The following is a 27,308-nucleotide window of genomic DNA, read 5'->3' on the forward strand; positions in this document are numbered from 1 at the left end:
TTGGTTGCCCCGGTTTTATCACTAACCTTGACATCAGAACTGGAGACATCTCTACACATAAGCCATAAATGAGAATTTCCTGTGGGAAGACAGAATTGCCTCTAGACACAGCTATTCATAATAATAACAATAACTTTGCTATCATGATTCGTCACACAGTCAGCCGTATGATGATTAGACTGGATCTGGCATTTTTATCCTCACGAATCCTTCCCAAGGAATATGGGGGTGGACGATGTGGACGTTTGATTCGGATGTCAGAGTAACGGAGTCGGGAGGGACCTTGAAGGTCTTCTAGTCCAACACCTTGCTCAGGCAGGAAACCCTACACCACTTCAGACAAATGGTTATCCAATCTCTTCTTCACAACTTCTGGTGGCAAGTCATTCCACTGATTCATTGTTCTAACTGTCAAGAAAATTTCTCCTTAGTTCTAAGTTGCTTCTCTCCTTGATTAGTTTCCATCCATCACTTCTTGTTCTACCCTCAGGTGCCTTGGAGAATAGTTTGACTCCCTCTTCTTTGTGGCAACCTCTGAGATATTGGAAGATGCTATCATGTCTCCCCTAGTCCTTCTCTTCATTAGACTAGACATACCCAAAATTCCTGCAACCGTTCTTCATATGTTTGAGCCTCCAGTCCCCTCATCCTCTTTGTTGCTCTTCTCTGCACTCTTTCTGGAGTCTCCACATCTTTTTTACATCGTGGCGACCAAAACTGGATGGTTTTAAAACCATTGTTGTAGGATTTCACCTGTTCCAAGTCAAGCCTCTTGCAAATGCGATTTTGAAACAATGGATGGAAACCAGCTAAGCAGAGAAGCAACCTGAAATTAAGGAGAAACTTCCTGACAGTGAGGACAAATAATCAGTGGAACAGCTTGCCACCAGAAGTTGTGGGTGCTCCAACACTGGAGGTTTTTAAGAAGAGATTGGACAGTCACTTGTCTGTAGGTTCTCCTCCTTGAACAGGGGGCTAGACTAGAAGACCTCCAAGGTTCCGTTCTGTTCTGTTCCGTTCCATATTCTATTCTATTCTATTCCATTCCATTCCATATTCCGTTCTCCGTTCTCCGTTCTGTTCTGTTCTATTCCATTTCATTCCATTCCATTCCATATTCTATTCTATTCTATTCTATTCTATTCCATTACATTCCATTCTCTATTCCTATTCCTATTCCTATTCTATTCTATTCCCTATTCCATTCCATTCCATTCTCCATTCTCTATTCTATTCTGTTCTGTTCTATTGTATTGTATTCTATACTATTCCATTCCATCCCATCCCATTCTCTATTCTCTATTCCTATTCCTATTCCTATTCCTATTCCTATTCCTATTCCTATTCCTATTCCTATTCCTATTCTATTCTATTCTATTCTATTCTATTCTATTCCCTATTCTATTCCATTCTCCATTCTCCATTCTCCATTCTGTTCTGTTCTGTTCTGTTCTATTCCATTCCATTCCATTCCATTCCATTCCATTCCATATTCTATTCTATTCTCTATTCTATTCAGTGACGTGCGGTGTGGTTTATGGCTGGTGAGGCTGATGATGTCATCAAACCGCGTGGTTGCTCCGATCGCACGGGCGCAGCCCAACCGGAGAAGTTTCTCTTCTCAGAAATGTCAGAAAGGGACAGGCAGGCTGCCGCAGCTCCACTGAGAAGACATTTCTGAGAAGAGAAACTTCTCCTTTCTCCTCCTCCCCCCCCCCCCACTCCCTTTTAGCACTGATGATGTTACCTAGGCATTTTTTGCATCGCGCGAGCCCGGGATCCTTGCAAGGGGAATGGGACCACGTGTGCAGGAGGCTCCTCAGCGCTAGCCTCAGATCAGCGCAGCCGCGGTCCCCTTCCCCTGCACACGTGGTCCCATTCCCCTCCTTCCTGAGCCAACATGAAGGGGACTGCGGCTGCGCTGATCTTAGGCTGGAGCTGAGGAGCCTCCCGCACACATGATCCCATTTCCCTTGCAAGGATCCCGGGCTCTTCCGATGCAAAAAATGGTGAGATCGGTGCACTTCTATAATAGAATAGAGAATAGAATAGAATAGAATAGAATAGAATATGGAATGGAATGGAATGGAATAGAATAGAATAGAATTTCTATTCTATTCTATTCTATTCTATATTAATTTCATATCTTGTTGTTTAAGGGTGAAACTGATTTCCACCTCCTCACCACAAAACATCTGTGAGAGCATCTGGTTTAAGTTTCCCCCCCCAAACATTCCTGATGCTCTCCAAGTGCAAAAATAATTGTGTTTTGTCTACACTTCCTTTCTAATGAAATGTACCAGCACCACAAGAAGAAGAAAAAGCACAACAATCTAACATCATGCAGCTGTTCGGACACATTTTGTGGTGTTGAAAACATATTGCCTGTGATCGTGTGACACATCACACAACATACCCACGCCACACAAAACTAACCACAATTCACAGCCCCAAATTTACCGTGGGTCGAAGGCAATTCATACACATTGTGAAGATCTCCAAATATACAGGCAGTTGTCGGCTTACGACCACTGCTGAGCCCAAAATTTCCATGGCCAAGCAAGAAAGTTGTTAAGTGAGTTTTGCCTCACTTTATGACCTTTCTTGCCACAGTTGTTAAGTGAATCACAGCAGTTTAAACATTCACCAAAGCCCCTGAAGGCAGGACAAGACGCAAAGGATGGAAACTAATCAAGGAGAGAAGCAACCTAGAACTAAGGAGGGAATTCCTAACAGTGAGGACAATTGACCAGTGGAACTACTTGCCACCAGAAGTTGCAGATGCTCCATCCCTGGAGGTTTGCAAGAGGAAATTGTCTGAAGGGGTGTAGGGTTTCCTGCTTGAGCAGGGGGTTCGACTAGAAGACCTCCAAGGTCCCTTCCAACTCTATTATTTGATTATGTTTTCTAATATAATGTAATGTAAGACTTCACCTTGAATGCTGCATCTAGTTTTGGTCACCACGTTACAAAAAAGTTGCTGAGACTTTGGAAAAGGTGCAGAGAAGAGCAACGAAGTTGTTTAAAGGCCTGGAGGCTAAGACATATGAAGAACGGTTGCAGGAACTGGGTATGTCTAGTTTAATGAAAAGAAGGACTAGGGGAGACATGATAGCATCTTCCAATATCTCAGGGGTTGCCCCAAAGAAGAGGAGGGGGTCAAATTATTCTCCAAAGTATCAGAAGGCAGGACAAAAAGCAACGGATGGAAACTAATCAAGGAGAGAAGCAACCTGGAATTAAGGAGAATCTTCCTGACAGCGAGGGCAATTAACCAGCGGAACAACTTGCCACCAGAAGTTGTAAATGCTCCAACACTGGATATTTTTAAGGACAACCATTTGTCTGAAATGGTATAGGGTTTCCTGCTTGAGCAGTGGTTCAGACTAGAAGACCTCCAAGGTCCCTTCCATCTCTATTCTGACTGATTGACATGAGCCAGTTGCCAAGCGCCCGAATTTAATCATGTGACCCAGGGATGCTGCAGGAGACGTAAGTGTGAGAAACCAACCGTAAGCCACTTTTTCAATGCTGGTGCGACTTTGAATAGTCCCTAAATGAACGTTTGTAAATCAAGGACTACCCGTGCAAGGCTTTAAAAAAAAAGCATAATTAAAATCAGATTAAATCATGACTCTCAAGCGAATTAAGAAGGAAAGTTTGTGAAAAGGAGCAGCAGAAACTTAAACATAACAAAAATGCACTCCCTCGTTAAAATTAATATATAGAGGACCAAATGTTAAAAGTCTCCCTGATAAAGTTTCTATTCCGACCAGAATCCCAGGCAGAGGAAGGAGATTAAATCAGGGAGGAAACCCCAAAGACAGACAGACAGACACACACACACACACACACACACACACACACACTCTTATTTCTTTCCTTGGGGTTTTCTTTTTCTTTTTTTCTTTGCACGCTGTTTGAATTGTAAAAGTGCTTCCCCAAATTTGGACAATTTGGATAATTTGTGCACTGTCGAGTGAGGTTTTTCCCCTTCTTCTTCATTTATTTTGAAGATCCAGACTGGGAATAAAATTGGCGGCTTTTTCTCCAATGCCCATAAGCGTGCAATGGGTGGGGCCTTCCATGTGACAATTTTTGGACAGGAATCAACGCATATGATGTCATCCGTGGTTAAGTAACTTTACCCATGTCGTGAAAACAGGCCCCAACAACGGAGTTATCAACAGGTTTGGTATTTTATCTTTGTTAGCAAAATAAACGTGTTCAGTGGATTCAAATGCTTTGCAAGAAGAGACTCGCTTTCCGGACAAAAGCGCCGTTTGTTCTTTTAAATGACGTTGATGGGTGAAAAGGAAGAGGGAAAGGGTGTGAATTAAGTTCCAAAAGACAGATTCCTTCGCTTTCCCAAAAGTATTAAGCAAAAATCAAGAACAACCTCTAACCGACGGGACAGAAGTTCAAAATTCACGTTAGAAAGATTGACTTCACGGAAAGAACAATGGAGGCTTGGAACCAGCTTCCAACTTAGTGGGTCAATCATCAACAAATGAATTTTAAGCATGCTTGGAATAGTCTCCTGTCCATCCTTCGATAAAAATTAAAAACGAAATCTATATATATAAAAGCCAAATACCACTCACGGATCATCACAAAGTCTCCCGAACCATAAAGCCTACAAACTTGAAATTCGGCACATATGTTCCTCTTGGCCAGTGGCGTAGCGTGGGTTGTCAGCACCCGGGGCAAGGCAAGTAATTTGCGCCCCCTAAAGCGAGGGCGGCCCGACTGCAGCTGCCCCTGGGTCGGCATCAATCAAGTGAGGCTCTCCATGCTGGCCTCCTGCCTTCCTCCCGAGGAGGAGCTCGAAGGGCAGCGGGAAAAGGCTCGACTGAAGGGAAGCAGGTGCCGCGGGGGTGGGAGGCGCACCGGGGGCTTCGGGAAGGCGCCGGCTTCCCGGGGCGCTCCAGGCGGAGCGGGAGGACGCGGTGGCGTTGCAGCGGCGGGCAGACGGAGCGCAGCGCAGCGCCGCTCTCCTTCGGCTCCGCCTGGAGCGCCCCAGGAAGCCGGCGCCTTCCCGAAGCCCCCGGTGCGCCTCCCACCCCCGCGGCACCTGCTTCCCTTCAGTCGAGCCTTTTCCCGCTGCCCTTCGAGCTCCTCCTCGGGAGGAAAGAGACGGCCACAGTCCGGCAAAGGGCGGCGCAGGGCGAGTCAGGGCGCCCCCCCAGATGTTGCGCCCGGTGCGGCCGGCCCCCCCTGCACCCCCCACGCTACGCCACTGCTCTTGGCTTCTAGGTGCTCGCTAAGAAAGGATTTTTTGAAATGACCATCAGATCATTAGTATTTCTTATATTATTGTTAATACGGTCTGAGGCCAAGGAGTTAGATGTTTTACTCCCCCTCCCCACCTGAAAAGAACTCAGTTCCTACTGCCACTTGGGCGTGGGCGTGGTCAGTGGGTGACTCATCCAGCTGGAAGTTTAGACATTCTACTCCCCATCCCCACCTGAAAAATGCTCTGATGCTAGGGGGTTAAAGTGAGGGAGAGAAGGGGATAAGATAGGAGAGGCCTCTATGGGGCAAGCCTGAGGGAAAGAAGGTGATAGATGAGGATCAACAGGGCCAGACTGAGGGACGGAAGGAGATAAGATAGGAGAGGCTTCTCTGGGGCAAGCCTGAGGGAAAGAAGGGGATAGGAGAAGATCAATGGGCCCAGACTGAGGGACGGAAGGGGATAAGATAGGAGAGGCTTCTCTGGGGCAAGCCTGAGGGAAAGAAGGGGATAGGAGAAGATCTATGGGGCCAGCCTGAGGGAAGGAAGAGGATAAGATAGGAGAGGACTCTATGGGGCAAGCCTGAGGGAGAGAAGGGGAGAGGAGAGTCCTATCGTAACTACTCATTATTTTTCAATCTGTAAGTATCGGTTTAGCAAGCCGGATCACATAGTTTCGTAGTGGAGCATGGGTATCCGGCTACTTTAAAATAAAATTAAAATTTGTTTGTGCATTCTGGCATGCCCCAGTTTGCGGCCCAGGGTTGGGGACCCCTGCCATAGAGAATCATGGGTTCACTTAACGACTGTGGCGTTTGCTTAGCAACTGCTGCAGAAAAGGCGGTAAGATCAGGTCGGTCGCATGGGTGGCTCTCTTTATGACGGTCACTGTCCTAAGAGAAGGATTACCTGTCATGAGGCAAATGTTTTCTCTTCATTCCCTCACCGACTCTACGGGAGAAAAGTGGTTGCTTTTAAAGCGGTGTGTGTGTGTGTGTGTGTGTGTGTGTGTTTGTGTGTGTGTGAATATTTTTTCTTCCTTGGCTGAGGTTGAAAACCCTTCTGTTTCTGACCGCAGCGTTAATTCTCCTGATCTCCCTTGACAAAGATTTAATCCTCTCTTTCCTTCTTTATTTTTTTTTCTCTCTCTCTGAAAGGAACCCATTGATATCAGCAGAAGCAGATATGTGGAATTAAGAATAGCGTTAAAGTTAAATCACGAAGCAAAAGGACGTTTTTCCTAGGAATCAAATAAATATCCAGGTTAAGAGAGTTGGAAGGGACCTTGGAGGTCATCTAGTCTAACCCCCTGCCCAAGCAGGAGACCCTACACCATTTCTGACAGATGGCAGTCCAGTCTCTTCTTGAAAGCCTCCAGGGATGAAGCCTCCACAACTTCTGAAGGCAACTTCTGTTCCATGGATTGATTGTTCTCACTGTCAGGAAATTCCTCCTTATTTCCAGGTTGAATCTCCCCTTGGTCAGTTTCCATCCATTATTCCTTGTCCGGCCTTCAGGTGCTTTGGAAAATAGCTTGACCCCTTCCTCTCTGTGGCAGCCCCTCCCTCAAATATTGGAAGATGCTCTCATGTCTCCCCTGGTCCTTCTCTTCACCAGACTAGCCGTGCCCAGTTCCTGCAACCGTTCTTCATATATTTTAGCCTCCAGTCCCCTAATCATCCTGGTTGCTCTTCTCTGCACTCTTTCAAGAGTCTCACCATCTTTTTTATAGTGTGGTGACCAACACTGGATGCAGTCGGTGTGGTCTTACTAGGGCTTTATAGAGTGGTGTTAGTACCTTCCTTGATCTTGATTGCATCCCTCTGTTAATGCATTTTAGGATTGCGTTGGCTTTTTTGGCTGCCGCTGCAGACAGCTGGCTCCTATTTAGCTGGTTGTCTATTAAGACTCCCAAGATCCCCCTCATAGTCGCTTCTATTAAGCCTGGATTCACCCAGTCTATATGTGTACTTTTTCTTTTTCTTACCTAAGTGTAGGACTTGACTTTTCTCTACATTGAATTTCATTTTGTTAGATAGGGCCCAGGGTTCAAGTCTGTCCAGATCCACGTTGAGCCTATCTTCTAGGGGTGTTGGCTATTCCTGACAGCTTAGTATCATCCGCAAATTTAGTCAGTCATCTAACGTAACAGTTCCAGCAAAGATGAAAGCAGAACTTTGGCCTTTTGAGAATTGGCAATTTTGGGGAAATGGAAAATCTGTCATCAACTCTTCGAGAGGAAGCAGACTTGTTTTAGGAGTTGTCCATCCCGCCGCCAGATCAGCTCTCAGGCAGATCAAAAAATGGAGGACAACTTCAGAGCTACCACAGAAATCGGTTCTCCGTTAATAGGCTGTCTTTTTTTCTTGAAGACATTTCGCTTCTCTTCCAAGAAGCTTCTCCTGTTCTAACTGAAGGATGGAAAATGGAAGGATTGGTTCTCCTTGCAGACAGCTGGTCAATTTGCATCCTTTTGCAGTGTTTCTCAAACTTGGCGACTTTAAGTCCTGTGGACTTCAACTCCCAGAATTCCCCAGCCAGCTATGCTGGCTGGGGGATTCTGGGAGTTGAAGTCCACAGGACTTAAAGTCGCCAAGTTTGAGAAAGAGGGTCATTGAAGCCACTTGGAGGTTTATTTGTGTTTTCAGGGTGCAAATGGGTGTGGAGCCTTCTTGGAAGTGCTGAAAGGACTGTGTTGTAAACAGGAGATGGGGGTGTCGTACCCCCACCCCCTCTATTAAGAGGGGTGTTCAGTCTTAATTGTAGATGGTCTCTTTTTTGACCCCTCTTCCAAACCAGTGGGCCTCTCTATCCGGAACGTGAACTTCGAAGTCCAAGTGGCCTCCTCAACAACTCTCACAGAGAGTACTAATGACCAGATGACTGCGAGGAATATAAATCCATTCTCCACCATTCTGCTAGAACGGGAAAAGCTTCTTCGGTGGGAAGCGGAACCTCTTCAAGAAAAAATGAAGAAAGTTGTTTCTTGAAAAAGCATTTTGGGGACAACCGTGACCTGGAAGAGGGAGAATCTCCATAGATGGATGTCCACGAAGGGATTTTTTTAAAAAACCCAGATGGATGCTGCATTACCAGCTTAACTTTTTTTGATGACCCCAGATGACCCCAGACCACCAAAAAATATTTGGGAGATGCATCCTGCAGGGCTCCATGCATCCAATACCCAATTGGAGCTTTCCAATTCTATAATTCTACAGAAATAGGGATCCATTTCCATAAAACATACCTATAAAAATATTTACACCTTTAAAACATCTATAACAGAGGTCTTCAAACTTGGCAACTTTAAGACTTGTGGACTTCAACTCCCAGAATTCTGCAGCCAGCCAGCATGGCTTAAAGTTACCAAGTTTCCAGACCCCTGGGAGGTTAAAAGCCAGGCACCTGGGAATTCCAGTCCTGGGAGTTCTAGTTTTAGGTGAAGTCTGCAAGTAGTCTTAAAGGTGCCAGATTTGGAGACCTCTGACCTAGGCAACTGGGAGTTCTAGTTCTAGCTTAAGTCTTAAAGTTGCCAGGTTTATTGATCCCTGGTATAATGGTTAAGGCATGAGACTAGAAGCTGGGAGCTGGGAGTTCTAGTCCTCGGAATTCCAGTTCTAGTTGAAGTCCATAAGACTCAATTTGGAGACTCTTGGTATACTGGCTAAGGCACAAGGCTAGAAGCCAGGCTCCTGGAGTTCTAGTCCTGGGAGTTCTAGTTCTAGTTGAAGTCCACAAGTCTTCAAGTTGCCAGGTTTTGAAATCCCTGGTCTAGTGGTTAAGGCATCAGGTTAAAAGCCAGGCACCCGGGAGTTCTAGTCCTGGGAATTTCTAGTTCTAGTTAAAGTCCACAAGTCTTACAAGTTTGGGGACCCCTGGTCTATATCTATAAAAATAGATAGTTACAATATCTACAACCTAGTGACAGTGACACTGAAAGAGGCGACTTGCGACCGTTTTTCACACTTACGACCGTTGCAGCATCCCCACGGTCACATGTTCAAAATTCAGAGACGCCTGGCAACTGGCATGTACTTACGACGGTTGCAACGTCCAGAGATTACCGGATCCCCTTGTGAAACCTTCTGACGCTCATTGTCCACGGGGAAGCCAGATTCACTTAACAACCATGCTTCTCGCTTAACGACGGCAAGGGATTTGCCTAACACCCCATGCCCAAAAAAAAAAAAAAGCTTGTCAAGTGAAGCAAAACTCACTTCGCCACCGCCTCGCTTAGCAACGACAATTCTGCTCTCAATTGTGGTCACCCTTGGAGGACATTTTAGTCGGTCTCCCTTGCCCTAGATCCCGATTTTTGTTGAAAGAGAAAAAGAAGGTCAAGGAGAGCGGTGCGTCAAAGAGGAATATGAATCATTGTGGTTTACATCCGGCTCCGCGGCTGTAACTCAAGGACTTTTGGATGATGTGGCCGTTCGCTTTCAGGTCCAAAGTCAACACACAGCCTCTCGCTTTGAAGAAGAATTGGGAAATACTCTATTTGTCTTCCCGCAACAGGACTTGGATCCGTAAGAACACGAAAAATATTATTGCTTAGCTTTGAAGTGGGATGGAGCTTGAGTTTCAGATAAGGAAGATTGGAGCGGGGGGAGAGAGAAAAGAAAAATATATTTCCAAATCCTTGTATTTCCTCCCAGGCAGGTAAAAGAAAGCTGTTGACGGAGGGGCTGTTTGTGTAGAGCAGGGGTGTCCAAAGTTGGCAACTTTAAGACTTGTGGACTTCAACTCCTAGAATTCACCAGCCAGCCATGCTGGCTGGCTGGGGAATTCTGGGAGTTGAAGTCCACAAGTCTTAAAGTTCCCAAGTTTGGACACCCCTGGTGTAGAGCAAACAAGAGGAGTTTGGATGGCTTTACTTTAGCTCAGCTGGCACACTTCAAAATCCCGTGATGATTAAGGTGCTGGCTTAAAAACCAGGAGACGGAGAGCTCTAGTCCTGCCTTAGATATGAAAGCCAACTGAGTGGCATTGGGCCTATCACCAGGAGATGGTGAATTCTAGTTCCACTTTAGGCATAAAAGTCAATTCAGTGAGTTTCAGCCAATCACCAGGAGACAGTGAGTTCTAGTTCCACTTTAGGCAGGAAAGCCAATTGAGTGACTTTGAGCCAATCACCAGGAGACTGTGAGTTCTAGTTCCACTTTAGGCAGGAAAGCCAATTGAGTGACTTTGGGCCAATCACCAGGAGACTGTGAGTTCTAGTTCCACTTTAGGCACGAAAGTCAATTCAGTGAGTTTGGGCTAATCACCAGGAGACAGTGAGTTCTAGTTCCACTTTAGGCAGGAAAGCCAATTGAGTGACTTTGGGCCAATCACCAGGAGACAGTGAGTTCTAGTTCCACTTTAGGCAGGAAAGCCAATTGAGTGACTTTGAGCCAATCACCAGGAGACAGTGAGTTCTAGTTCCACTTTAGGCAGGAAAGCCAATTGAGTGACTTTGAGCCAATCACCAGGAGACAGTGAGTTCTAGTTCCACTTTAGGCAGGAAAGCCAATTGAGTGACTTTGAGCCAATCACCAGGAGACAGTGAGTTCTAGTTCCACTTTAGGCAGGAAAGCCAATTCAGTGAGTTTGGGCTAATCACCAGGAGACAGTGAGTTCTAGTTCCACTTTAGGCAGGAAAGCCAATTGAGTGACTTTGGGCCAATCACCAGGAGACAGTGAGTTCTAGTTCCACTTTAGGCAGGAAAGCCAATTGAGTGACTTTGAGCCAATCACCAGGAGACTGTGAGTTCTAATTCCACTTTCGGCAGGAAAGCCAATTGAGTGACTTTGAGCCAATCACCAGGAGACTGTGAGTTCTAGTTCCACTTTAGGCAGGAAAGCCAATTGAGTGACTTTGAGCCAATCACCAGGAGACAGTGAGTTCTAGTTCCACTTTAGGCAGGAAAGCCAATTGAGTGACTTTGAGCCAATCACCAGGAGACTGTGAGTTCTAGTTCCACTTTAGGCAGGAAAGCCAATTGAGTGACTTTGAGCCAATCACCAGGAGACTGTGAGTTCTAGTTCCACTTTAGGCATGAAAGTCAATTCAGTGACTTTGAGCCAATCACCAGGAGACTGTGAGTTCTAGTTCCACTTTAGGCATGAAAGTCAATTCAGTGACTTTGAGCCAATCACCAGGAGACTGTGAGTTCTAGTTCCACTTTAGGCAGGAAAGCCAATTGAGTGACTTTGAGCCAATCACCAGGAGACTGTGAGTTCTAGTTCCACTTTAGGCAGGAAAGCCAATTCAGTGAGTTTGGGCTAATCACCAGGAGACTGTGAGTTCTAGTTCCACTTTAGGCAGGAAAGCCAATTGAGTGACTTTGAGCCAATCACCAGGAGACTGTGAGTTCTAGTTCCACTTTAGGCATGAAAGTCAATTCAGTGACTTTGAGCCAATCACCAGGAGACTGTGAGTTCTAGTTCCACTTTAGGCAGGAAAGCCAATTGAGTGACTTTGAGCCAATCACCAGGAGACTGTGAGTTCTAGTTCCACTTTAGGCAGGAAAGCCAATTCAGTGAGTTTGGGCTAATCACCAGGAGACTGTGAGTTCTAGTTCCACTTTAGGCAGGAAAGCCAATTGAGTGACTTTGAGCCAATCACCAGGAGACTGTGAGTTCTAGTTCCACTTTAGGCAGGAAAGCCAATTCAGTGAGTTTGGGCTAATCACCAGGAGACTGTGAGTTCTAGTTCCACTTTAGGCAGGAAAGCCAATTGAGTGACTTTGAGCCAATCACCAGGAGACTGTGAGTTCTAGTTCCACTTTAGGCAGGAAAACCAATTGAGTGACTTTGGGCGAATCACCAGGAGACAGTGAGTTCTAGTTCCACTTTAGGCATGAAAGTCAATTCAGTGAGTTTGGGCTAATCACCAGGAGACTGTGAGTTCTAGTTCCACTTTAGGCAGGAAAGCCAATTGAGTGACTTTGGGCCAATCACCAGGAGACAGTGAGTTCTAGTTCCACTTTAGGCAGGAAAGCCAATTGAGTGACTTTGGGCCAATCACCAGGAGACTGTGAGTTCTAGTTCCACTTTAGGCAGGAAAGCCAATTGAGTGACTTTGAGCCAATCACCAGGAGACTGTGAGTTCTAGTTCCACTTTAGGCAGGAAAGCCAATTGAGTGACTTTGGGCCAATCACCAGGAGACTGTGAGTTCTAGTTCCACTTTAGGCACGAAAGTCAATTCAGTGAGTTTGGGCTAATCACCAGGAGACTGTGAGTTCTAGTTCCACTTTAGGCAGGAAAGCCAATTGAGTGACTTTGAGCCAATCACCAGGAGACAGTGAGTTCTAGTTCCACTTTAGGCAGGAAAGCCAATTGAGTGAGTTTGGGCTAATCACCAGGAGACAGTGAGTTCTAGTTCCACTTTAGGCAGGAAAGCCAATTGAGTGACTTTGGGCCAATCACCAGGAGACAGTGAGTTCTAGTTCCACTTTAGGCAGGAAAGCCAATTGAGTGACTTTGAGCCAATCACCAGGAGACTGTGAGTTCTAGTTCCACTTTCGGCAGGAAAGCCAATTGAGTGACTTTGAGCCAATCACCAGGAGACTGTGAGTTCTAGTTCCACTTTAGGCAGGAAAGCCAATTGAGTGACTTTGAGCCAATCACCAGGAGACTGTGAGTTCTAGTTCCACTTTAGGCAGGAAAGCCAATTGAGTGACTTTGAGCCAATCACCAGGAGACTGTGAGTTCTAGTTCCACTTTAGGCAGGAAAGCCAATTGAGTGACTTTGAGCCAATCACCAGGAGACTGTGAGTTCTAGTTCCACTTTAGGCAGGAAAGCCAATTGAGTGACTTTGGGCGAATCACCAGGAGACAGTGAGTTCTAGTTCCACTTTAGGCAGGAAAGCCAATTGAGTGACTTTGAGCCAATCACCAGGAGACTGTGAGTTCTAGTTCCACTTTAGGCAGGAAAGTCAATTCAGTGACTTTGAGCCAATCACCAGGAGACTGTGAGTTCTAGTTCCACTTTAGGCAGGAAAGCCAATTGAGTGACTTTGGGCCAATCACCAGGAGACAGTGAGTTCTAGTTCCACTTTAGGCAGGAAAGCCAATTGAGTGACTTTGAGCCAATCACCAGGAGACTGTGAGTTCTAGTTCCACTTTAGGCAGGAAAGCCAATTGAGTGACTTTGAGCCAATCACCAGGAGACAGTGAGTTCTAGTTCCACTTTAGGCAGGAAAGCCAATTGAGTGACTTTGAGCCAATCACCAGGAGACTGTGAGTTCTAGTTCCACTTTAGGCAGGAAAGCCAATTGAGTGACTTTGAGCCAATCACCAGGAGACTGTGAGTTCTAGTTCCACTTTAGGCATGAAAGTCAATTCAGTGACTTTGAGCCAATCACCAGGAGACTGTGAGTTCTAGTTCCACTTTAGGCAGGAAAGCCAATTGAGTGACTTTGAGCCAATCACCAGGAGACTGTGAGTTCTAGTTCCACTTTAGGCATGAAAGTCAATTCAGTGACTTTGAGCCAATCACCAGGAGACTGTGAGTTCTAGTTCCACTTTAGGCAGGAAAGCCAATTGAGTGACTTTGAGCCAATCACCAGGAGACTGTGAGTTCTAGTTCCACTTTAGGCAGGAAAGTCAATTCAGTGAATTTCAGCCAATCACCAGGAGATGATGAGTTCTAGTCCTGCCTTAGACAGGAAAGCCAACAAAGTGGCTTTGGGGCAATCACCTGGAGATGGTGAATTCTAGTTCTATTTTAGGCATGAAATCAACTGAGTGACTTTGGGCCAATCACCAGGAGACGGTGAATTCTAGTCCTGCCTTAGATATGAAAGTCAATTCAGTGAGTTTGGGCCAATTACCAAGAGACGGTGAGTTCTAGTCCTTCAAGTCTCTGTGAAGATTTGACCTAACTTGGTCCTTCAAGTCTTGGTGAAGATCTGCCCCATATCTGATCCTTCAAGTCTCTATGAAGATCTGACCTAACTTGGTCCTTCAAATCTCTGTGAAGCTCTGTCCCCAACATGGTCCTTCAAGTCTCTGTGAAGCTCTGTCCCCAACATGGTCCTTCAAGTCATCAGTGGTGCCTCCCTCAATGCTGTAACTGAGTTTTCCAAATCATTGGGTGGTTGCCCTCTTCTTCTTCTTCTTCTTCTTCTCTTTCCTTCCAGCTTTTTCAGAATGAAATCCCTCTCCAGAGAATGGTGTCTCCATATCATGTGTCTGTAGGATAAGTTGAACCTGGTCATTTGTGCCTCGGGGGAGGTTGGTTTGTTTGAAGATCAAGTTTTTCTTGTCTGTCCACAGCAAGAAATAAATAAAAGGTCCATTGGGTGAAAGCCTTCAGCAGATGATTTTGGAGCAATAGCTTCGGGACCGAAGGACTTTGTAAAATTAAGAATGAATCGCTCAATTCGCGATCAGGTGCAGATCATCAGCTAATGTGCTTGTGGAATTCCTTGCCACATGGTGTGAGCAAGAAAATTAAATATATTCAGGAACAAAGAGAGAAGAAATGGAATATAGATAGTCCTCGACTTACAACGTCAATGGGGATCCTCAGTCATCCGGGTCATGGTTGTCCCAAAGGTGCTTTTTTCAAAAGGCAGCTAAAATTTATTTGGTTTTATTTTTCCCTTGAAGAGGTTTTGCTTCTAATCCAAGAAGCTTCTTCAGTTCTGACTGAATGGTGAATGGTTCAGTCAGAACTGAAGAAGCCTCTTGGAAGTGAAACCTCTTCAAGGAAAAAAACAAAGAAAGTCCAGGTTGAAAAAGCAATTTTTGGGACTTACAACATTCGTTTATTAATCTTTCAAAGTTACAATGACACGGGGAAAAGTCACTTATGACCGTTTTTCACACTTATGACCGTTGCAGCATCCCTATGGTTACGTGATCAAAATTCAGGCACTTGGCAACTGACTCATGTTTATGACGGTCGCAGTGTCCCTGGGGTCACGTGATCCCATTTTACGACCTTCTGATGAGCAAACTCAATGGGGAAGCCAGATTCATTTAACGGCCGTGATACTAACTTAACAGCTGCAGAGATTCACTTACCAACTTTGGCAAGAAAGGTCACAAAATGGGGAAAAACAACTGTCTTGCTTAGCAACAGAAATTTCGGGCTCAATTGTGGTCATAAGTTGAGGACTAGGTACATATTCTTGGAATGGAGGAGGAGGACGTATGACTTACAACTATTAACTTACAACCACTCATTTAGTGACTGTTCAAAGTTACAATGGCCCTGAAGAAAAGTGACTTAAGACCATTTTTCACACTTATGACCATTGCAGCATTTCAAACTTAACTCACTCAACAACTGTCTCACTTAGCAGCAGAAATTTTGGGCTCAACTGGGGTCATAAGACGAGGTTAGATGGACTTTGGATCACAGCTAGTAAGTTCTTTCATATCTTCTTCAGTTCTTCAAGGTTAGAATATAGAATAACAGAGTTGGAAGGGACCTTGGAGGTCTTCTAGTCCAACCCCCTGCTCAGGCAGGAGACCCTATATCATTCCGAACAAATGGTTGTTTAATCTCTTCTTTAAAACCTCTGGTGATAAGGAAGGAAGGAAGGAAGGAAGGAAGGAAGGAAGGAAGGAAGGAAGGAAGGAAGGAAGGAAGGATGGATAGCAGAATAACAGAGTTGGAAGGGACCTTGGAGGTCTTCTAGTCCAACCCCCTGCTCAGGCAGAAGACCCTATATCATTCTGGACAAATGGTTGTTTAATCTCTTCTTAAAAACCTCTGGTGATAAGGAAGGAAGGAAGGATAGCAGAATAACAGAGTTGGAAGGGACCTTGGAGGTCTTCTAGTCCAACCCCCTGCTTAGGCAAGAAACCCTACACCACTTCAGATAAGTGGTTATCCAAATGTTATATGTGCTGTATTTTGTTTTAAAAAGCATAAATAGGCTGAATTTAAATGCTCCACCAGGAATCCGGTCAAAAGTGGATCCCTAGAATCTGTTCCAGATCTCCCTGGATCTGGAAAGCTCACTTGGACTGTTCCAGTCAACCAACACCTTGATCTCTATTTTCCTGAGTAGCCAGGAGAAGCTGTGGGGTAATCATGGCTCTGATTCAAGGACTCTGCAGGATGTGGCTGTTCTTTGGCTCCAAAAGTGAAAATCAGAGTTAATTTGTTGTTTCTTCTGGATCTGGAGAAACTCAACTTTTTCTGTGGGTTTTTCCCCCTCCTCCCAAACTAACAAACAAAAGGAGCTTTGTAGTTGAGAATTTGGACCGTTTCTGCCCAGACAGAAGGCTGATGGACACCAACCGTGGTGGTCATCCAATAAACGTAACCCGTTTCCTGAAAAAATGAAAGGACCAGCAAAAGGATAATGGTTAATAATAACACATCTGGATTCAGGCAGGACAACGAAACACAAACCTCTAGGTCAGGGGTGTCCAAAGTTGGCAACTTTAAGACTTGTGGACTTCAACACCCAGAATTCCCCAGCCAGCTCTGCTGGCTGGGGAATTCTGGGAGTTGAAGTCCACAAGTCTTAAAGCTGCCAACTTTGGACACCCCTGCTCTAGGTGTTTGTTCAGGCTCTCAGCTATAGCAAAGGTTCCCAGGGATAAACTCAGCTAATGACCTTGGGTAACGCAGTGACAGGGTTTGTGGCAACCATGGTTAAGCATGGCTCTGTGTGGGCGGAGTCAAAAAGTCACTGGTTGTTTTCTTTGAATGTAAGGATGGGCAGCTATGACAACTTTACGACCTGTGTGGACTTCAACTCCCAGAATTCCTGAGCCAGCCATGCTATGTCGCCCGCCTGCCTGCCTGCCTGCCTGCCTCCATCCATCCATCCATCCATCTATCCATCTATCCATGTATCTATCCATCTAGCTATCCATCTATCTATCCATCCATGTATCTACCCATCCATCCATCCATCCATCTATCCATGTATCCATCCATCCATCCATCCATCCATCCATCCATCCATCCATCCATCCATCCATCTATCCATCTATCCATGTATCTATCCATCTAGCTATCCATCTATCTATCCATCCATGTATCTACCCATCCATCCATCCATCCATCTATCCATGTATCTATCCATCCATCCATCCATCCATCCATCCGTCTATCCATCCATCCATCCATCTATCCATCCATCTATCCATCCATCCGTCTATCCATCCATCCATCTATCCATGTAGCTATCCATCTATCTGTCCATCCATCCATCTATCCATGTATCTATCCATCCATCCATCTATCCATCTATCCATCTATCCATCCATCCATCCGTCTATCCATCCATCTATCCATGTATCCAGCCATCCATCCATCCATCCATCTATTCATGTATCTATCCATCCATCTATCCATCCATCCATCTATCCATCTCTATCCATCTATCCATCTATCATCTCTTTCTTTATTTCTCTGTCTAGGTCTTATATCTATCCATAACTATCTATCTCTATCTCCCACTTATCTCTGTATCATCTCTCTCTATATCTATCTATCTATCTATCTATCTATCTATCTATCTATCTATCTATCTATCTATCTATCTATCCATCTTTACCATCTATCTATCTATCTATCTATCTATCTATCTATCTATCTATCTATCTATCTATCTATCTATCTATCTATGCATCTTTACTATCTATCTATCTATCTATCTATCTATCTATCTATCTATCTATCTATCTATCTATCTATCTATCATCTATCTATCTATCTATCTATCTATCTAATCTATCTATCTATCTATCTATCTATCTATCTATCTATCTATCTATCTATCTATCTATCTATCTATCTATCTATCTATCTCTTTCTCCTTCTTCTATCTATCCATAACTATTTCCCTCCCTCCCTCTCTCTCTCTCTCCACCCGCCCTCTCTCTCATCTACTATCCAAAGCTACTCTCTCCCAGCAAACAGCTGCAAAAGCCTTGGAGAGCCATAATCTTGGCTCTCCTCCATGGGCCTAGGCCTTGTGTTGCTGAGTCTGTTTAGTGTCTGGGAGATTAAATGTGAGATTTTTTTCTCTTGCAACATCAAATCGTCTGAAGAGGTTGACCAGGTCAAGGGCTGGGCTGCTGGAGCCACCCTCAAAGTAAGGAGGAATTTTGGGACCAGGGCAGTTACAAAGCCAAGGGAGCAGCTTGCCTTGAGGAGTCAAGGAAGAATGACAGGGGTTGGACTAGAGGACCTCTAAGAACCCTTCCAACTTTAGGATTCAGCTCTGTCCCTGCATCTAACATGGTTTAACCCCTTTGCTGTCACTGACTTTGCCTCCTGCATGTTTAGACCCACAAAACATGAAAGTTTTGCTTGTTTTAACAGCATTTTCCCCCTTAAAATGAGATCCTTTCCAAGCTCCATAGAATCTGCATTCACACAACTAGCAAGAAATAGGGGCTGCATTCACACATGTGAGCCCTCATTCATGGGAACTTGGTTTATATTTTTGCAACTTAGCGGGTTAGGCAAACCGAGCCTGTTTCCTTCGTTTCATCCAGTACATTGCGCAAATCCAGCTAATTCCCTACCTAGGTTGTCCTTGTTTACCAACCCACAATTGGGGCCGGCAAGTTGGTTATTAAGTGAAGCGTTCGCTAAGCGAAACAGTGACTGTGCTTCTTATCTGACTTCAGCTTTTCTTCACTTTACAAAGGTCATACATGTGAAGATTCGTCATAAAGTTATTTTTTAATCACCATTGGAACTGCAAGCGGTCGCTAAATGAGGCAGTTGGGTATACAAGGACACCCTGTAACTTCATATATCTCGTGAAAATAGTTAAAACACTATTCATGTACTATTTCATTTAGTTCCTCCCTGAAGTTCCTGCAAAAATAGGGAAAAAATTACTAGGAATTGTACTTGGTTTCTGTTCTTGGAAATTATTTCCTGATAGTTAGAACAATTAATCAGTGGAACTCCTTGCCTCCAGAAGTTGTGAATGCCCCAACACTGGAAGTCTTTAAGAAGATGTTGGATAGCCATTTGTCTGAAACGGTATAGGGTTTCCTGCCTGGGCAGGGGGTTGGACTAGAAGACCTCCAGGGTCCCTTCCAACTCTACTATTGTATTATTGTTATCACATGTTTTCCTATTTTTATGTAAGACATCCAGAGAGTAAGGAGTATAAAGCATTAATAAGATTATGGATGTAAAGGTTGCATTCACACAAGCAATTAACCTGGTTACTGAATTAACCAAACTTTAGCCCAACATTTCTGTCATTCAACGAGACAGTTGTTAAGCAAGTTTCATTCCATTTTACTTTCTTGCCACGGTTGTTAATTGAATCACTGCAGTTGTTAAGTTAGTCACACGGTCGTTAAGTGAATCTGGATTTCCCCATTGACTTGGCTTGTCAGAAGGTCGCAAAAGGACATCATGTTCACCTTGGGCACTGCAACCGTCATAAATACAAGTAGTCCTCCACTTACAACACTTCGTTGAGTGACCGTTCAGAGTTACGACTGCACTGAAAAAAAGTGACCTAGAACCATTTTTCACACTTACGACCATTGCAACATCCCCATGTCACATGATCAAAATTCAGATGCTGGGCCACTGACTCATATTTACGACAGTCGCAGTGTCCCGAGGTCACATGATCCCCTTTTGCAACCTTCTGACAAGCTGATAGGGAAGCCAGGTTCACTTAACAACGAGCTTATCAACTGCACTTAACGACAGTGGCCAGGAAGGTCGTAAAAAACAGGGCAGGACTCCCTTAACAAATGTCTCACTTAGCAACGGAGATTTCGGGCTCCAGGTGGTCATAAGTCGAGGAATCCCTGCACGTGCAGGTTGCTAGTGCCCTGATTTGATCATGCCACAATGGTTGTAAGTGTGAAAAATGGTCATCGGTCCCTTTTTTCAATGCGGATATAACTTCAATCAGTCACTAAACCAGGGGTGTCCAAACTTGGGAACTTTAAGACTTGTGGAATTCTGTGAGTTGAAGTCCACAAGTCTTAAAGTTCCCAAGTTTGGACACCCCTGCACTAAACGAATGGTCGTAAAACAAGCAATTACCTGTACATTTTTTTTTTTAAAAAAAAGAACCATAATTAAAATCAAGCAAGGACACGGTGGCTCAGTGGCTAAGACGCTGAGCTTGTGGATCAGAAAGGTCGACAGTTCGGTGGTTCGAATCCCTAGTGCTGCATAACGGAGGGAGCTCCCGTGACTTGTCCCAGCTTCTCCCAACCTAGCAGTTCGAAAGCACGTAAAAAATGCAAGTAGAAAAACATTTGATGGGAAGGGAACAGCATTCCATGCGCTTTCGGCATTGAGTCATGCCGGCCACGTGACCACGGAAACGTCTTTGGACAGGGCCGGCTCTTCGGCTTTGCAACGGAGATGAGCACCGCCCCCTAGAGTCAGGAACGACTGGCACGTATGTGCGAGGGGAACCTTTACCTTTAATTAAAATCAGATGGAATCACGGGCCTCAAGCGAGTTAAGGCTACCCCAAGATGAGGCCACGGGCGTTTCCCACGTTTGGGCCGCTACAGAAGGACCACGAATGGGGATTGCGGAAGTGAAACAGGAGCAGCTGTTTGGGGGTTGGGGGGTCTTCCTGCTCCTTGGAAACTGGAAGAGGTTTGGGGCTTCCGAATGGTGGTTGGAGCTGCTGAGAAATCCGTTGAGATAAGGGAACCGATCCCTTCAGCTTGTGGTCCTTGATCACCAGGAACCCACCCAGGCCAGCTGCACTTCCGGGAATCCTCTGGCAAAGGGTTTTTCTGCTTTACGGGCAAAACTGTTGAGTTTCCCCGAATTCTTGACCACCTTGGGATGTTGGTTAAGAGCTGGCTTAATTCCTCCCTCTCTTCCTCCCTTCTGTGCTCCTTCCCTTCTCTTGCCCCCTCTCCTCCCTTCCTTCTTCTTCCTTCGCTTGTTTTTTCTTTCCTTCTTCCCTCCCTTCCTGTATTTCCTCTCACTCGTTTCCTCCCTTGTTTCTTCTCTTCCCTTCCTCTTGTCACCTCTCCCTCTTTCTCCCTCCTTTCCTGTTTCCTTCCTCTCATTCCCCTCCTCTTCTTCTTTCCCTCCTTGCTTCCTTCTTTCTTCCTTTCTTTCTCTTTTTACCTTTTTTCTTTGTCTCTTTCTGTCTTTTTTCTTTCTTTCCTTCCTCCTTCCCTTCCTCTATATTTCCTCCCTCCTCATTTCTTTTCTTCCCTTCCTCTTGTCGCCTCTTCCTCTTTCTCCCTCCTTTCCTCTTTCCTTCCTCTCATCCCCCTCCTCTTCTTCTTTCCCTCCTTCCCTTCTTTCATTTTCTTTTTCTTTCTTTCTCTACCTTTTTTCTTTGTCTCTTTCTGTCTGTCTGTCTTTCTTTTTCTTTCTTTCCTTCCTCCTTCCCTTCCTCTATATTTCCTCCCTCCCTCATTTCTTCCCTTCCCTTCCTCTTGTCACCTCTTTCTCTCCTTTCTCCCTCCTTTCCTGTTTCCTTCCTCTCATTCTCATCTTCACTTCCTCCTTCCTTTTTCTTTCTTTCTCTGTCTTTCTTTATCTTTCTTTCTTTTTATCTTTTTTCTATCTTTCTTTCCTTCCTCCTTCCCTTCCTCTATATTTCCTCCCTCCCTCGTTTCTTCTCTTCCTCTTGTCACCTCTTCCTCTTTCTCCCTCCTTTCCTGATTCATTCCTCTCTCATTCTCATCTTCACTTCCTCCATTTTCTTTCTTTTTACTTTTTTCTATCTTTCTTCCCTTCCTCCTTCCCTTCCTCTATATTTCCACCCTCCCTCATTTCTTCTCTTCCCTTCCTCTTGTCCCCACTTCCCTTCCTTTCCCCGTCTCCTTTCCTCTTTCCTTGCTTTCTCTCATTCCCTCCCTCCCTCCCTCCCTCCCTTCTTCCACACGTTCTTCTATATGGCATAGATTTTAGGATACTTTGCACCACTAGAAAATCATTCTAATACATTCTTATTTTATATAATTGTTCTGAAGGAACTAGCAGACGAGATCTCAGAACCACTGAATTATATCTTTCAGAGATCCTGGAACACTGGGGAACTACCAGAGGACTGGAAAAGAGCTGATGTGGTTCCCATCTTCAAAAAAGGGAAAAAATTAGATCCAGGAAACTACAGACCTATCAGCCTAACCTCAATACCAGGAAAGATTCTGGAAAAAATAATCAAGCAACGAATTTGCGAACACCTAGAAGCAAACAAAGTAATAGCCAAAAGCCAACATGGATTTGTCAAAAACAGATCATGCCAGACTAATCTTATTGCATTCTTTGATAATGTGACAAAATTAGTGGACCAGAGGAATGCCGTTGATATAGTTTACTTGGACTTCAGTAAGGCTTTTGATAAGGTAGACCATAACCTACTACTAGATAAAGTAGAAGAATGTGGGTTAGACAGCATCACCACCAGATGGATTGGTAACTGGCTGACCAACCGCACTCAACGTGTAGTTCTCAATGGAACTGCATCTACATGGAGGGAAGTATGCAGTGGAGTACCCCAAGGCTCTGTTTTAGGCCCAGTACTCTTCAACATCTTCATCAATGATTTGGATGAGGGAATAAATGGGGAACTCATCAAATTTGCAGATGATACCAAGCTGGCAGGAATAGCCAACACTCCAGAAGATAAAGACTCAAGATACAGAAGGATCTTGACAAACTTGAACATTGGGCACTATCTAATAAAATGAAATTCAATGGTGAAAAGAGTAAGGTTCTACATTTAGGCAACAAAAACGGAATGCACAGGTACAGTATAGGTGATACCATACTCAGTAGTAGTAACTGTGAAAGGGATCTTGGAGTCCTAGTGGACAACCATTGAAATAGGAGCCAGCAGTGTGCAGCAGCTGCCAAAAAAGCCAACACAGTTCTAGGCTGCATCAACAGAGGGATAGAATCAAGATCACGTGAAGTGTTAATACCACTTTATAATGCCTTGGTAAGGCCACACTTGGAATACTGCATTCAGTTCTGGTCGCCACGATGTAAAAAAGATGTGGAGACTCTAGAAAGAGTGCAGAGAAGAGCAACAAAGATGATTAGGGGACGAGACTAAAACATATGAAGAACGGTTGCAGGAACTGGGTATGTTTAGCTTAAGAGAAAGAAGGACTAGGGGAGACATGATAGCAGTCTTCCAATATCTCAGAGGTTGCCACAAAGAAGAGGGAGTCAAACTATTCTCCAAAGCACCTGAGGGTAGAACAAGAAGCAATGGGTGGAAACTAATCAAGGAGAGAAGCAATTTAGAACTGAGGAGGAATTTCCTGACAGTGAGAACAATTAATCAGTGGAACAGCTTGCCTCCAGAAGTTGTGAATGCCCCAACACTGGAAGTCTTTAAGAAGATGTTGGATAGCTATTTGTCTGAAACGGTATAGGGTTTCCTGCCTAGGCAGGGGGTTGGACTAGAAGACCTCCAAGGTCCCTTCCAACTCTACTATTGTAAATTGTAAATTGATTTATATGTAATGTATATGGGTAGTTTCGCTGGAGCTCATTTTACACGCAATGTGACGATGTTCACTGGGAAGACAACCCCGAGTTCGTTTTACACTTTCTAGTTTTTCCAAAATATTCGCATGTCTCTCTCTTAAGTGAGGCTCAGGTTTCCTTGCCTTTAATTTAGCCTTTTCTCTGCTGCCCCCTTGTGGCGCATCTGGTGTCTAAAGGCTCTGAAACTGAATAATGAGTGGATTTAGGGCAGGGAAAATTTCCTGGTGGCTTCCTTAATCTTTCCTTCCCCTTAAGATCTTTCATGAGAAGATGATGTGAAGAAGGCGACTCTAATGCTGGGGGGAAAAAACTGAAAGAAAAGAGAAGAAGAGACACAGCAGCAAGGAAGAAGGGCTCAGCTCCATAGTAATTAATAATAGGTTTTCTTTCTTTCTTTCTTTCTTTCTTTCTTTCTTTCTTTCTTTCTTTCTTTCTTTCTTTCTTTCTCTTTCTTTCTTTCTTTCCTTTCTTTCTTTCTTTCTTTCTTTTCTTTCTGCAACAGTCCATCTTCAAATGAACCCATTGTTAGGCCTGTAGCCATGTTCCTTTTGCATCTTTGGCCTGCCACATTTCTTTTCTACTATGCTGTTTCATTAGTGGGGAGTTGGGAGGGGGGGATTGTACGGAGTTAGATGATAGGTAGCCATAACAACATTCTTTCTAGAAAGCCAAGGTCATCCTTTGTCTCTGCACCTGACCAGAACTGGATGGGTGGAACTGCCAGCATGGCAGTAGGAGATTGGACCATGGGATAGGCTTGTGGGTATGGGGGGCAAGATCTTGAACTTTAACTTTGGGGGTAGGGGAGGAAACAGAAGAAGCTTCAGATTTGGGTTTTCCCCCAGATGTGCCAGCATGGCTCTGTTAATAAAATGAAACTTTACGCAGTACATTGCCTTGGATTCTAATTTAATTTTGGATGCTATCTGGAACGCTGACACCCAGCTTCATATGTAGGGTTTATTTTTTTAACCAGGTCTGGTCAAAAGCATTGTGTGAACCCAAAAGGCCGACCTAAGGGGGTCTTGTGGGTTGTATGGATGGAAAAGGATGCAAATCCAGATTTCCAGCCACAGCGGAGTTGCCAGAAGGGAAAAAAAAAACCACTTAAATCTCCTTGCAGGATCTTTAACAAACCATTGTTTAGAAAATGGGGGTTTTAAGCACCATGAGTCGCAACTTTCTGCAAGAATCGCTGTGGTTCAAGGTAAACAGGAAGAACCGGGGCAAAGGTGACTTACCTGGTTTTACCTGCCCTGCTTATAAAGCAATTAAATGGCCAGTTTAGTGTGTTTTCACCTGGATTGCAGCTGGCAGTTTGCAAGTCCAGGAAGTCCTCAACCTACGGCCATAATTGAGACCAAAACGTTTGTTTGCTAAGCAGGACAGCAGTTTAACTAACTTTTGCCCCATTTCAGGACCTTTCTTAAGCGTTGTTAAGTGAACCACTGCAGTTGTTCGGTTAGTAATGAATCTGGCTCCCCCATTGACTTGGCTCGACCGACAGTTGCAAAGAGGATCGTGCGACCGTCATAAATACAAGTCATTTGCCCAGCGGCTGAATTTCGATCACGTGACTGCGGGGATGCTGCAACGGTCATAAGTGTGGGAAATGGTCATAAGTCACCCTTTTTCAGTGACTTTTTAACTTTGAACAGTCACTAAATGAATGGTCATAAGTCGAGGACTATCTGTATTAGACAAACTTTCCTGAATCAGAGCTTTCCAGTGGAGGAAAAAATGATGGAAAGACAGGTTTAAGTCTCAAAACTTTAATCAAGGTTTTCTCCAACTTGGCCAATTTAGGATGAATGGATTTCAACTCCCAGAATTCCCCAGCCTGTATGTTGCCTGGGGAATTCTGGAAGCTGAAATCCACATATCTTAAATCTTGCTGGCTGGGAGCTGAAGTTCACACGTATGAAAGTGACCATGTTTGAAAATTACCATTTCTAATTTTCCTTTCTGTAGCTGCTTGGAAGCTGAATTGTTGCAGTCCAGGAAAAAATAATACCATTAGTTATAAACCTTAATTTTATGGACCTATTTGAAGGGGGAAAGGTTGTCCATAAAAGCCAAATGTCCATTAAATCAGAAGGTAGATAATTAAGTAAATCTTTTCATAATTTACAGAGAGATTGTTCTAATTTATATTCCAATTCTATAGAAAATATATGAAGGTTAAGGTTGTCCCAGTGGGAAGGGGTTAATGAATACTATGCATTATTTGTGGCATGCATTATCAATTACAGTACAATATTATAAATTCAGGTAACCTCTTAAAATCAAGAGAACTCAGTGATATTGCTCACATCACGGATTGCAATGCAACATTGCCTAAAACTTCACAATATGCGATCGAACCAGAGTAAAGAATTGGAAGGGACCTTGGAGGTCTTCTAGTCCAACCCCCTGCAAAAGCAGGAGGCCATTTCAGACAATCTCTTCGTAAAAGCCTCCCACAACTTCTTGAGGCAAGTCGTTCCACTGGTTAATTCTTCTGTCAGGAAATTTCTCCTCGGTTCCAAGGTTGCTTCTCTCCTTGCTTAGTTTCCATCCATTGCTTCTTGTCCTGCCTTCTGGTTCTTTGGAGAATAGGTTGACACACACACCCCACCTCTTCTGTGGGGCAGCCCCTCAAATATTGGAAAATTGCTATCATGTCTCCCCTAGATTAACCTGGGGTAGTAATCTTTAACGCTACACTTTTAGCCACCAAAAAAACTCTATCAAGGTTAATGCTAATTCAATTTAGCAAGCTGTATGAACATTTTCATTAGGTCTTCCCTTAACTGAATTAAAACATGTCGTGTAAACTCAGTCAGAATGACTTAACATGATGGCTTGGTTCACCCAACATGTTAACGTTATAGGAACACAAGCATGTTAGTCTATTTTAGCCAAAAATCAGCGTCCAGTGGCATTTTTTGCAGACTAACACGTTTTATTATAAAAGGCCTCTGCTTTCAGTGGTTGAATTCCCACAAAGGACGATTATTACTGCTCTATATTACTCGATCAGCATAACTGTTATTTTTATTCTGCTCCATCTTTCAAAAGCAAAACCCTTCCAAAATGTCTCAAAGGGACATTAATAAAGGGGAAATTATCATTAATTGCAAAGGAAAACATTACAATATTTAGGAACAAGGTGTTAAAATATTCATGACTGGGAGAGACATGGGAACAAGGTCAGCCAATGAATAGGCAGCAGCAACTAAGTCAGCCAATGGGAGCTTAGAGAGATCTGAGTCTGTGCAGAGAACTGAAACAGAAACTTAAACAGTCTGCTGCTCTGATAAGTAAACTAGCAGTCTGCCTGGGCTTGTCTGCTAAAATGAAACTAGCCGCTTGTGTTTGCCTGTAACTCTCCTGCCTTGGAAGAATCACCTGTTGGTATTGTACATTTATTCATCTATTCTTATGTATATAAAGAAGTTAATGAATCCTATGAATATGCAACAAACTCTGACACAAGGAAGCGATGAGACCTCGGTGTCAGCTGTTGCCGGCCCATCCTGGTCTCTTGTCCTGCCAAGCCACATTTTAACCCAGTTTCCATGCCGTGTGAACCCAGCCAATGTCTAATTTACATTAAATTATATTTTCCCAAGAGATAATAATCTCTTCTTGTTGTATCGGCA

The 27,308-nt window shown here is 44.3% G+C and overlaps 3 protein-coding genes across 3 annotated transcripts in view; 1 reads left to right on the top strand and 2 right to left on the bottom strand.

Moving 5' to 3' along the window:
• Window positions 1-23,003, top strand: part of FAM168A (family with sequence similarity 168 member A) — a 373,080-nt gene extending 350,077 nt beyond the window's left edge. Inside the window, exon 9 of the mRNA XM_081952906.1 lies at window positions 22,971-23,003. The gene's annotated coding sequence lies outside the window, so the exon portion shown is untranslated. The remainder of the gene's footprint in view (window positions 1-22,970) is intronic.
• RELT (RELT TNF receptor) overlaps window positions 1-27,308 on the bottom strand; it is a 483,787-nt gene that overhangs the window by 272,721 nt on the left and 183,758 nt on the right. The gene's annotated exons all lie outside the window — the stretch shown is intronic.
• The window catches only part of P2RY2 (purinergic receptor P2Y2), a 29,528-nt gene continuing 27,656 nt past the window's right edge, over window positions 25,437-27,308 (bottom strand). Inside the window, exon 2 of the mRNA XM_081952866.1 lies at window positions 25,437-27,308. This exon is cut by the window's right edge and continues 1,324 nt beyond it. The gene's annotated coding sequence lies outside the window, so the exon portion shown is untranslated.

Source organism: Natrix helvetica (genome assembly GCF_964273705.1).
Source record: "Natrix helvetica genome assembly, chromosome: 4".
In the NCBI taxonomy this organism is placed as follows: Eukaryota; Metazoa; Chordata; class Lepidosauria; order Squamata; family Natricidae; genus Natrix; species Natrix helvetica.